This window comes from Heterodontus francisci, unplaced genomic scaffold (genome assembly GCF_036365525.1).
Source record: "Heterodontus francisci isolate sHetFra1 unplaced genomic scaffold, sHetFra1.hap1 HAP1_SCAFFOLD_61, whole genome shotgun sequence".
NCBI classification, from domain to species: domain Eukaryota; kingdom Metazoa; phylum Chordata; class Chondrichthyes; order Heterodontiformes; family Heterodontidae; genus Heterodontus; species Heterodontus francisci.
The window spans coordinates 7,328,768-7,340,892 of NW_027141441.1; the positions used below are offsets into that span (position 1 = coordinate 7,328,768).

At 43.8% G+C, this 12,125-nt stretch overlaps 1 non-coding gene across 1 annotated transcript; it reads left to right on the forward strand.

Annotated features, from left to right (window-relative positions):
• The first annotated feature begins 11,303 nt into the window (after window positions 1–11,303).
• Window positions 11,304–11,377, forward strand: trnai-aau (transfer RNA isoleucine (anticodon AAU)). Its single transcript has one exon. It is a non-coding gene; the product is annotated as a tRNA-Ile (tRNA).
• The last annotated feature ends 748 nt before the right edge of the window (window positions 11,378–12,125 follow it).

Consider the following 12,125-nt stretch of genomic DNA (forward strand, 5'->3'; position numbering starts at 1 on the left):
AACCAAAATGAGCATCGGTGAGCAGGTTATTGCTGTGTAAGTGCTGCTTGATAGCACTGTCAACGACACCTTCCATCACTTTACTGATGATCAAGAGGAGGCTGATCAGGGAAGTAATTGACCGGCTTGGATTTGTCCTGCTTTTTGTGTACAGGACATACCTGGGCAATTTTCCACATTGCCGGGTAGATGCCAGTGGTGTAGCTTGGCAGGCGGCGTGGCTAGTTCTGGAGCACAAGTCTTCAGCACTGCAGCCAGGATGTTTTCAGTATCCAGAGCCTTCAGCCATTTCTTGATATCATGTGGAGTGAAGTAGATTTAGCTGAAGGTTGGCACCTGTGATGCTGGGGATCTCAGGAGGAGGCTGAGATGGATCATCTACTTGGCACTTCTGGCTGAAGATGGTTGCAAATGATTTAACCTTGTATTTTGCACTGATATACTGGTCTCCCCTATCATTAAGGATGGGGATATTTGTGGAGCCTCGTCCTCCTGTTAATTGTTTAATTATCCACCACCATTCAGGACTGGATGTGGCAGGACTGCAGAGCTTTGATCTGATCTGTTGGTTGTGAGATCACTCAGCTCTGTCTATTGCATGCTGCTTCCGCTATATGACATGCAAGTAATCCTGTGTTGTAGCTTCACTCATTTTTAGGTCTGCTTGGTGCTGCTCCTGACATGCCCTCCTGCACACTTCATTGAAGCACTATTGCTCCCTTGGCTTGATGGTAATGGCAGAGTCAGGGATATGTCAGGCCATGAGGTAACATATCGTGTTTAAATACAATTCTGCTGCTGCTGATGGCCCACAGTGCCTCATGGATGTCCAGTTTTGAGCTGCCAGTTCTGTTCATTTCTTCCCTCAGATATAATTGACTACTCCGCCCCCGCCCAGTGTGGTTGACAGGACTCTCAACCTCTGCCTTCCCCCTTCCCCCTACCCTCCCTCCCAGAACTGCGACAGGGTTTCCCTTGTCCTCACTTTCCACCCCACCTGCCTCCACATCCAAAGGATCATCCTCCACCATTTCCGCCACCTCCAGCGTGATGCCACCACCAAACGCATCCTCCCCTCCCCTGTCAACATTCTGAAGGGATTGTTCCCTCCGCGACACCCTGGTCCACTCCTCCATTACCCCCGATACCTCGTCCCCTTTCCAAGGCACCTTCCCATGCAATCGCAGGAGATATAATACCTGCCCTTTTCCCTCCTCTCTGCTCATTATCCAAAGCCCCAAACACTCCTTTTAGGTGAAGCAGCGATTTACTTGTACTTCTTTCAATTATGTATACTGGATTCACTGCTCACAATGTGGTCTCCTCTAAACTGGGGAGACCAAACGCAGATTAGGTGGAACACCTCTGCTCAGGCCGAAATCATGACCCTGAGCTTCTGGTTGCTTGCCATTTCAACACTCCCCCCTGCTCTCATGTCAACATTTCTGTCTTTGGCCTGCTCCAGTGTTCCAGTGAAAATCAACCCAAGCTCGAGGAACAGCACCCAACCTTTTGATTCGGCACTCGACAGCCTTGTGGATTGAACATTGTGTTCAATAACATCAGAGCATGACTGGTGTCAGGCAACCACAAGCATTAACACACTCTTTGCCTTTATCCCAGGACAGCTTTGTTATTTAATCTCTCCTGCCCTCTGCTCTATCAAACACCTTCCCTTTTGTTCTCTCCCACATGCCCCTCCCCTTCACTTGTTTAAAACCTAATTCTTTTCTAACCTGTGTCAGTTCTGATGAAAGGTCACAGACCAGAAACATTAACTCTGTTTCTCTCTCCACAGGTGCTGCCAGAGCTATTGAGTATTTCCAGCACTTTTTGTTTTTATTTCAGATTTCCAGCATCTGCAGTATTTTGCTTTTATTGTGTCAGAAAGTCTCTCCTTGATTCAGGACTCTTACCTCTCTCCAGAATCTCTCTGCTAAAGATTGAACTTTATCTCATTTCATTCACAGCTCAGGGTCAGTGTGGCACAGTGGGACTTCTGGCTGTGTCCCACTTCACAATCCATCAGTACTGAGAAAGCAATGGGGAATATTACTCACATGTTGTGTTCTGTAACTTTTTACAAACATTTTAATGTATATATTGTCTTCCAAAGCAGTGACAGAATGGTGGCTTTAGTGTGTTGTTGAAATAGCTTTGTTGAGTTCGTGCTGTACTAACAGTTAAACAGTTCTTGGTTCAATCCCAGGTTTTGGCACTTTCAACCTCTCCTGTGTCTTTTTCTTTGGCTCCAATTGTCAAGCTGCATGATTTACTCTGAAATTAGCACCAGAGAACCAAGGCACCAGCGAGCATGAGGAGCTGAAATTAGCACAGATCAAATCCACTTAATATTTCTGACTGAAGATGGTTGCAAATGCTTCAGCTTCATCTTTTGCACTGACGTGCTCAGCACGACCATCATTGAGGATGTGAATGTTTTTGGAGCCTCCTCATCTTGTTAGTTATTTAATTATCCACCACCATTCACGACTGGATGTGTCAGGACTGTGGAGCTGTGATCTGATCCTGAGGGAGATATCCGTGCGTGGAATGGCGGGATATATGGAGAGTGATCCTGAAGAGGGTGTCCGAGCCTGGAGTGGAAGCTTTCCGTGGAGGTACAGGAGTAGGTCATTCATCCCCAGTGTTTTATAAAGGTTTAGCATAACTTATTTGCTTTTACTCGATGCCTCTATTCATAAAGCCAAGTGTCCTGTTTGCTCTTAGCAACCTTTTCAAACCTTGATCAAAAAAGATTGGTGTGCATTGTCTCATTCTTCCTCCCAAACTGTATCACTTCACAATTTTCTGTGTAAAATTTTATCTGCTGTGTGAAAGTCCATTTTACCAGTGTGTTGAAGTTCCTCTGAAGTGTGTTACTGTCACTGGCATAGATTAGATTAGATTAGATTAGATTAGAGATACAGCACTGAAACAGGCCCTTCGGCCCACCGAGTCTGTGCCGAACATCAACCACCCATTTATACTAATCCTACACTAATCCCATATTCCTACCAAACATCCCCACCTGTCCCTATATTTCCCTACCACCTACCTACACTAGTGACAATTTATAATGGCCAATTTACCTATCAACCTGCAAGTCTTTTGGCTTGTGGGAGGAAACCGGAGCACCCGGAGAAAACCCACGCAGACACAGGGAGAACTTGCAAACTCCACACAGGCAGTACCTGGACGAAATTCACGAGCATTCTTTGATGCTATCTCCGTGGAAAGAGCAATCTTACACACTAGCTCAAATTGGGATTTTGTGTGTTTAGTATCTTTTCTCATCCACCAATATAAGCACAAATCTGTCTCATAATGTACAGTCTAAGAATGTGCCAAAGTTGCAATGTGGTGATAAATTCTTCAGTGTCACAATGTACTCACCAACTGTTTCACTACTTTTCTGATTTCTGGATCCAAGTTTGTAGCTTTCCGTGATCTCTAGTGGCTTAGGGTTGAGCCTCACTTCAACGAAGAAACGGAAAATTATGATTTAAAGATTACACTGTCAATCATTCACATCTCTGTCTTCTCCTGAACTTCGAGTTCAAATTTGTTTGTGAAGTTGAGTGACACGTTAAGAAAGCACAGTCTTTGTCTTTGTGAAGGAAGTGATTTGGGAATGACTGTTTGAAACTGTCCCTTCTTGCACAGAAATTCAGTGCAAATACTCGATCACTCACAATTTCCTTGAGAGAAATTTGTTCACAATCGCATTCGACACGGAAACTGCCTCAGCATTAATCTCACTGAAGCAGAATGTGACCGTGTTGTTTGTTTCAGAATGTTGGTGCCGTTATTTGTCGCTTTTAACCGAGACTGGGACACAGGGCAAGGTTGATCCGAGGTTGGAATATATTATCATTCAGGAGCAAGAAAAATCAAAAGGAACAAAATAAGAAAACCCAGTCTCCAGATTTGAGAATCTGTAGATCCGCTTTGGGAAAGTGAATCAGAGCAGAATGAAGGGTGAACTGTCCAGAAGAGATGAAGACACAGCTCAGTCAACACGTTCCCCTGGTTTATGATGCTGGAACATTCCTCACACAGAAATGATTCAACCCAATGACAAACATTCTTACAGCTGATAATTTATGCTACTGATTTAAGGACTGTCTCATGTGGTTACCGAGTGACGACGAGAAGATATTAAACTTTGTTCTATTCAATCTAGCTGTGATGAAGTTTGAATTTTTCTACCTTTTATAAACAGTATTTGAAGGGTCTCGGTAACAATGTTCAGTGTTGATGAGAGTGGGGTCTGGGTGAGAAGTTGCTGAGTGTGACAGGGTCAGGACTGGATGCAGGAAGTTCTCTGACAGTCTCCTTCTATCTCTCTAATGGGTTTGAGTTGATTTACGACTGGTAGCTTTTATTTTACTTTTCTTATTTAGAGATACAGCACTGAAACAGGCCCTTCGGCCCACCGAGTCTGTGCCAACCAGCAACCACCCATTTATACTAATCCTACATTAATCCCATATTCTCTACCACATCCCCACCATTCTCCAACCACGTACCTACACTAGGGACAATTTACAATGGCCAATTACCGACCAACCTGCAAGTCTTTTGGAGGTGGGAGGAAACCAGAGTACCCGGCGGAAACCCACACAGACACAGGGAGAACTTGCAAACTCCACACAGGCAGTACCCAGAACTGAATCCTGGTCGCTGGAGCTGTGAGGCTGCGGTGCTAACCATTGCGCCACTCTGCTGCTGTTGGTGTTTTGATAAATGAAGGAAGTTCCCTCCACCCATTTTTTTTGGACAGACAGTGTGGTATAAGGATGTAAAGGGTTAATGCTGAAGATAGTGGGATCAACCCCTCCCACGGTCAGAGTGATGATGTAACAGTCACATGAGATGAAGTTTGGGAGAAGAGAGAGCAGCACCAAGGATGCTAGCTTAGCAGGCTTGATGAGTGTGTATAGAGTATTGTGTAAATTAGAAAAGAGTTCTTAGTTCTTTCAGCAGGAACTGTGTCCAGAAAATATCGAGAAACTCACAATTTTATTATTCAGGAGTCGGAACACAGATATTAATTCCAAGTGACCGTTCTGGGACCAATTAACAAAAAAAGTAGAGAATAGTATTGCTGACTGATTGAAATCCCCGAGTGAGGAGACAGTTAAACAGGTGATCTGTTGGAGCATCCTTCGATCCAAGGTTTCAGCAACATTTAAACTCCCTTTTTGGTGAAATTCTCTGTTATTTGCAACTTTTTTATCAGCTTTGATGGGCGAGTGAAAAAACTGAAAAAATTGAACAGTTCCATCCTTTCTTTTCTTCCTTCTTCTCTTCTTTCCATCAGTTTCTCTTTTCTGTCCCAGATCAATATAATGATGAGAATCCCACTTTAATCTGCTGTTTCTGGTGTTTTATCCATTCAATCAAAATTTCAACATTCCAATCAAATCTATTTGTTATTCCACAGTGTCTCTCCATGTGTTTTATTCTGTTGTATTCTTTCACAGTCTGTTTGATGATCAATGTCACATCTCACTCTCTGTTCTGGTGAAGATCAGAAGCAGTGATATCTGTTTACACCACCCGACAAGTCGGCCTGAGGCTGTGCCTCGCTGATCATGTGGAGTTTAAGCAATTCTTCCAGTCAGTTAGTTCAGTTGTCATTTCATGAGTAATTCGGGCATCTTGACTTCATCAGTGACCTAATGGTTCAGGTGTCTGAGTGATGTTAATCATGATGTGTTGAAATGATTGTATGTTCCAGTCTTTCCGTGGTGGGTTTTCACACTGAGTAGAAATGTGTTGGACATGTTCTGGAAATGTTTCACACTGCTCCATTCCCAACTTCATTTACTGACAGAAGATATATTTCCATCATTCCACAGCTGGCTGCACAGCCAGAAACTGTGCTGAAGGTGACAGCTCTGCTTCTGCAACTGACAAGGTGACCGCGAGGTTAAGGTGATGGACTGCTAATCTATTGTGCTCTGCACACGTGGGTTCGAATCCCATCCTTGCCGCTAGTTTATGAACTGTTCAGTGTATTGTTTATGTGCAAAGTCAGCCTGGGAACCTGTTCTTGTCAATGTCCGGACAGTGATTCCAGAATTGTTTATACTTTATTAAAATTGAGACAGACAATTGGAATTCTTCACCCAAACTGCACTGGAATGAAGATCAAATAGGGATCACGAAACAGAGCAGGAATTTTCCTCCCCTCCTTCCTTCCATCTTTACTTTCTCTCGATTTGCACCAAGTGAAAGACAAATGGGAAAAGCAAATGGCGAGGGAGCAGATGCAGAAAATTATCCTTTGGCAAGAAATTTATTTTCAAATCTTCTTGATAGATTAAGTGAGTGAGCAATGCTTTGGCAGATGGAGTTTGAAATGAGGGGTCATCTAGTACCTACGATAGATCAGAGTGTTTTTTTGTAAGAGGTGAGATGTTAGAAACGGCGGAGGAGCAGAGACCCGAATACTGAATTAATAAAAGCTAGTGGACTGGTAGAAAATAATGTGAAAAGTGAACAGAATATGAAGATTGGAACTCATGTTGCAGTGATATAAAGCTCTGTGCTCCTGAAGTAAATGTCCAAGCCCAGATTGTAGGGAATCTGTGGAGAGTGATTTGGTTTTTATTCATTCTTGGGTGTGAGTATCGCTGATAAGGCGAGCATTTTTTACCCATTCCTATTGCCGTTAAGAAGGTGGTGGAGAGCTGCCTTCTTGAACTGATGCAGTCCATATGGTGCAGGAACACCCACAGTGCTATTGGGGAGGGAGTTCCAGGATTGTGACCCAACAACAGTGAAGAAATGGCGATATCGTTCCAAGTCAGGATGGTGAGTGTCTTGGAGGGGAACCTGCAGGTAGTGAGTTCCCATGCAGCTGCTGCCCTTGTCCTTCGAGGTGGTAGTGGTCACGAGTTTGGAAGGTGCTGTTGAAGGATATTTGGCGAGTTGTTGCAGTGCATATGGAGATGGTACACACTGCAGCCACTGTTTACTGGTTGTGGAGGGATTGAATGTTTAAGGTGGTGGGTTAGGTGCCGATCAAGTGCGCTGCTTTGTCCTGGATGGTGTTGAGCTTCTTGAGTGTTGTTGAGTGGGATGTATTCCATCACACTCCTGACTTGTGCCTTGTAGATGGTGGACAGGATTTGGGGTGTCAGGAGGTGAGATACTTGCTGCAGAATTCGTAATCTCTGACCTGCGCTTATAGCCACAGCATAGATGTGACTGGTCCAGTTACGTTTCTGGTCAAGATGTTGATGGTGGGGGATTTAACGATGATAATGCTTCTGAATATCAAAAGGTAGATTTTTTTTCTCTCTCATTGGAGATGTTCACTGCTTGGCACTTGTGTGGCCAGATGGTTGCTTGTCACTTATCAGCTCAAGCCTGAATGTTGTTCAGGTCTTGCTGCTTGCCGGCACAGACTGCTTCAGTATCTAAAGAGTTGTGAGTCATCATCTAACATTCCCACTTCTGACTTATGTTGAAGAGAAAGTCGTCAATGAAACAGCTGGGATGTTTGTGTCTAGGACACTACCCTGAGAAACTCCTGAGGCAATGTCCTGGGCTGAGATGATTGGCCTCCACGAACCACAACCATCTTGTTTTGTGCGAGGTACAACTCCAGCAAGTGGAGAGTTTACCCCCTGATTCCCATTGACTTCAATTTTGCTAGGGATCCTTGATGCCACACTCACTCAAGGGAAATCACTCTCACCTCTCCTCTGGAATTCCACTCTTTTTTCTCTGTTTGGACCAAGCTGCAATGAGATCATGCAAACATAATATCAGAACAACTAGTAGCAGGAGTAGGCCATTTGGCCCGTCGAGCTTGCTCCGCCATTCAATAGGATCATGGCTGACCTGATCATGACCTCAACCCCACTTTCTTGCCTGCCCATATAACCCTTGGCTCTCTTGTAGATAAAAATCTTGAAGACATTCAATGACCCAGCCTCCACTGCTCTCTGAAGTAGAGAATTCCAAAGATTAATGACCCTCTGAGAGAAGAAATTCCTTCTTAAATGAAAAAGCCCTAAATCTGAAACTGTGTCTCCTAGTTCTAGATTCCACCACGAGAGGAAACATCCTCTCAGCATCTACCCTGTCAAGCCCCCTCAGAATCTTATATGTCTCAATACGTTCACCTTTCATTTTTCTCAACTCCAATGAGTATCAGTCCAACCTGCTCAACTTTCCTCATAAGACAACACCTTCATCACAGGAATCAATCCAATGCACCTTCTCTGAACTGCCTCCTACGCAAGTATATCCCTCCTTAAATAAGGAGACCAAAACTGCACACAGTACTCTCGGTGTGGTTTCACCAGCACCATGTACATTTGTAGCAAGACTTCTCTACTTTTATACTCCATCCCCCTTGCAATAAAGGGTAACATTCCATTTGCCTTCCTAATTATTTGCTGTACCTGCATGGTAACTTTTTGTGATTCATGTACAAGGACACCCAGATCCTTCTACATCGCAGCATTCTGTGATCTCTCACAATTTAAATAATATTTTCCTGTTCTATTCTTCCTACCAAAGTGGATAACCTCACATTTTCCCACATTGTACTCTATCTGCCAAATTATTTCCTGGAGCTGAGAGACCCTGGCAGAACCTAAACTGAGCATCGATGATCAGATTATTGCTACATGTGTGGTGCTTGATAGCACTGTTGGTGACATCTTCCATCACTTTGCTGATGATTGATTGTAGACTGATGGGGCGGCAATTGGTCAGATTGGATTTGTCCTGCATTTATTTTATGGAGTGGGCACACTTGGGCAATTTTCCACATTGTCAAGTAGATGCCTGTGTTGTAGCTCTACTGGAACAGTGTGGCTGAGAGCGCAGCTAGTTCTGGAGCACAAGTCTTCAGGACTAGAGCCGGAAATCTTGTCAGGGTCCATAGTCTTTGCTGTATCGAGTGTCTTCAGTTGCTTCTTGCCATTATGTGGAGTGAAGCGAATTGGCTGAAAACTGGAAGCTGTGATGCTGGGGACCTCAAGAGGCCGAGATGAATCATCCACTGAGCAATTTCTGACTGAAGATGGTTTCAAATGCTCCAGCTTCACCTTTTGCACTGACGTGCTCGGCTCCACCAACATTGAGGATAGGGATGTTTTTGGAGCCTCCTCATCTGGTTCGTTATTTAATTGTCCACCACCATTCATGACTGGTTACTTAGTTTCTCAGGGCAGTGTCCTAGGCCCAACCATCCTCAGCTGTTTCATTGATGGCTTTCTCTTCAACATAAGTGAGAAGTGGGAATGTTCGCTGATGATTCACAACTCATCAGATACTGAAGCAATCTGTACCTGCAAGCAGCAAGACCTGAACAACATTCAGGCTTGAGCTGATATGTGACAAGCAACATTCTTTGATCTGATCCTGAGGGAGATATCCGTGCGTGGAGTGGCGGGATGTATGGAGAGTGATTCTGAAGAGGGTGTCTGAACCTGGATGGCAGAATCTGTGGAGAGTGGTCCTCAAAGGATGTCCATGTCTGGAGATTTAGGAATTCTGAAGAGGGTCTCCGAGCCCATAGTGCTGGGATGTATGGAGAGTGATCCTGAAGTGGGTGTCCGAGCCTGGAGTGGCAGGATCTGTGGAGACTGATCCTGATGAGTGTGTGTAAACCTGGAATGGAAGCTTTCTGTGGAGGTACAGGAGGAGGCATTCATTCCCAGTATTTTATAAAGGTTTAGCATAACTTATATGCTTTTACTCTGTGCCTCTATTAATAAAGCCAAGTGTCCTGTTTGCTCTTAGCTACCTTTTCAATCCTTCTAACATTGGTGTACATTATCTCTCTGCTCCTGCACCCAGTTTAGAATTGTAACGGTTCATTTATATGGCATTCTTCCTTCCAAATTGTATCACTTCACACTTCTCTGTGTAAAATTTCATCTGTTATGTGAAAGCCCATTTTACCATTTTTTTAAAGTTCCCCTGAAGTGTGTTACGATCAGTGGCATAGGACAAAATTCCTGAGCATTCTTTGATGCTATCTCCATAGACAGAGCAATCTTATACGCGAGCTCAAATGTAGGATTTTGTGTGTTTAGTATCTTATTTCACCCACCAATATAAGCACAAATATGTCACGTAAATCTTGTTTACTGCAGTCCCTGCTGCTGTTTGCTGCCTATATTTAAAGACTTTAATCTCAACCTCGTCACCATGTTCTCTAATATATTCAGGGGGCATCAGCAGAGAAAATGTTCACCAAGCATGGCAAGTGCAAGGAAATGTTTTTTTATGTCATTATGTCATGAACATAATATACAAATTTTTACATGTGTGAATCATCAAGATGTGGCCTCATAAATGCAACCCCGTCACAATAAACACTGTCACCTTTCAATGTTTAGCAGACAGGTTTGACGGCCTGATGTGTGTGATTCCCATATTAATGTGTTTGTACAAAGTTCGGGGAAAGATGGAGATATGAATAATTTATAGGGAAATCTTTTAAACATATTACCACATCTCTCACTCACAAAGATCTGCAAACACATGGATTCCAAAAGAACCTGAGTACAAAATCACCTAAAATAAACACAGCCAGAGAAACTTGCAATAACCTGTAGCTCAGGGAAAGTACAGATGGATATTGGGCATCTCCTGGCAGGACAGAGTGCCGAATGCAGAAGTACACCAGCGTGCAGGGATCTGCAGCATGTTTGCCCTCTTGAGTCAGCGGTGACTCTGTTGACTGGGTCATGTGTGCTGAATGGATGACGGTCGCTTTGCCAAAGACATGCTCTTTGGTGAGCTTGCTATCAGCATGAGACCAACAGGTCACCCACGTCTGTGATACAAGGACATCTGCAAAGCGAGATCTCAAGCAGACTGAGATTGGAGTCGATGCATGGGAAGTCCTTCCTGCTGACTGGAATTCCTGGAGAAAGGCATTCAGGAAGACCATGGGAAAAGCAGAGGACAAAAGAAATGACCAGATGGTGGGAAAGAGAGCTCAGAGGAAGGAAAAATTATCAGTCGACCTCGGGCCAATGACATTCATCTATACCAGCTGCGGAATGGATTGACACTCACGAGTCATCCTCTACAGCCACAACAAACGATGTTACATACAGAAGTGACGTACACCCCGGGTGTAGCCCATCGCCTTCCGAGACGGACGGTTGCCTATTACAATTACAACTACAGCTACAACTACAAGAGCGAGTCAGAGGCTGGGAACACTGCCGTGACGAACTCAGCTCTTGACTCGCCAAAGCCTGCCCACTATCTACAAGGCCTTCCTCTGATTTCAATTGCACATGCATTTGTGATTTGGCTCTGTAGCTTAGTTGGTTAAAGCACCTGTCTAATAAACAGGAGATCCTGCGTTCAATTCCCAGCAGAGCCTTATTTCACAGTGGCAACATGCTTGAAAAGTTTCATTATCAACATTGACATTTGTGTCTTGTGAACCTTAATTCAAAATACTTGATGAATTTCAATCACACTAAAAAAACAGCCTTTGTGAAGGATATGAGTTTGGAATGGCTGTTCCTCCTTGCACAGTATTTCAGTGCTGAGACATCAAAGTTAACTTCTTTGACATAAATTTGATCACAGTTACATTCAACCTGGAAAACAGCTTGATATTAATCTCAATGAAGGAGAGTGTTTGTGTCATTATGTGTTGCTTTTAACCGAGACTGGGACATGACGCAAGTGGGAGGGTTTATCTGAGGTTTGGAATATTTGTCAGTCAGGAACAAGAAAAATCAAAGGAACCAAATAAGAAAACCTATGTCTCATGTGGTTACCGAGAAACGGTGAGAAGATATTAAACTTTGTTGCATACAGTATTTGTAAACAGTATTTGAAGGGTCTCAGTAAAAATGTTCAGTGTTGATGAGAGTGGGGTCTGGGTGAGCAGCTGCTTAATGTGAGAGGGTCAGGACTGGATGCAGGAAGTTCTCTGACAGTCTCTCTCTGACGGGTTGAGTTGATTTTCAACTGGCAGCTGTTGCTGTTTTGATAATTCAAGTTCCCTCCACTGATTTTTTTGGACAGACAGTGCAGTATGAGGATGTAAAGGGTTAATGCTGAAGACAGTGGGATTAACCCCTCCCACAATCAGAGTGATGATGTAACAGTCACATGAG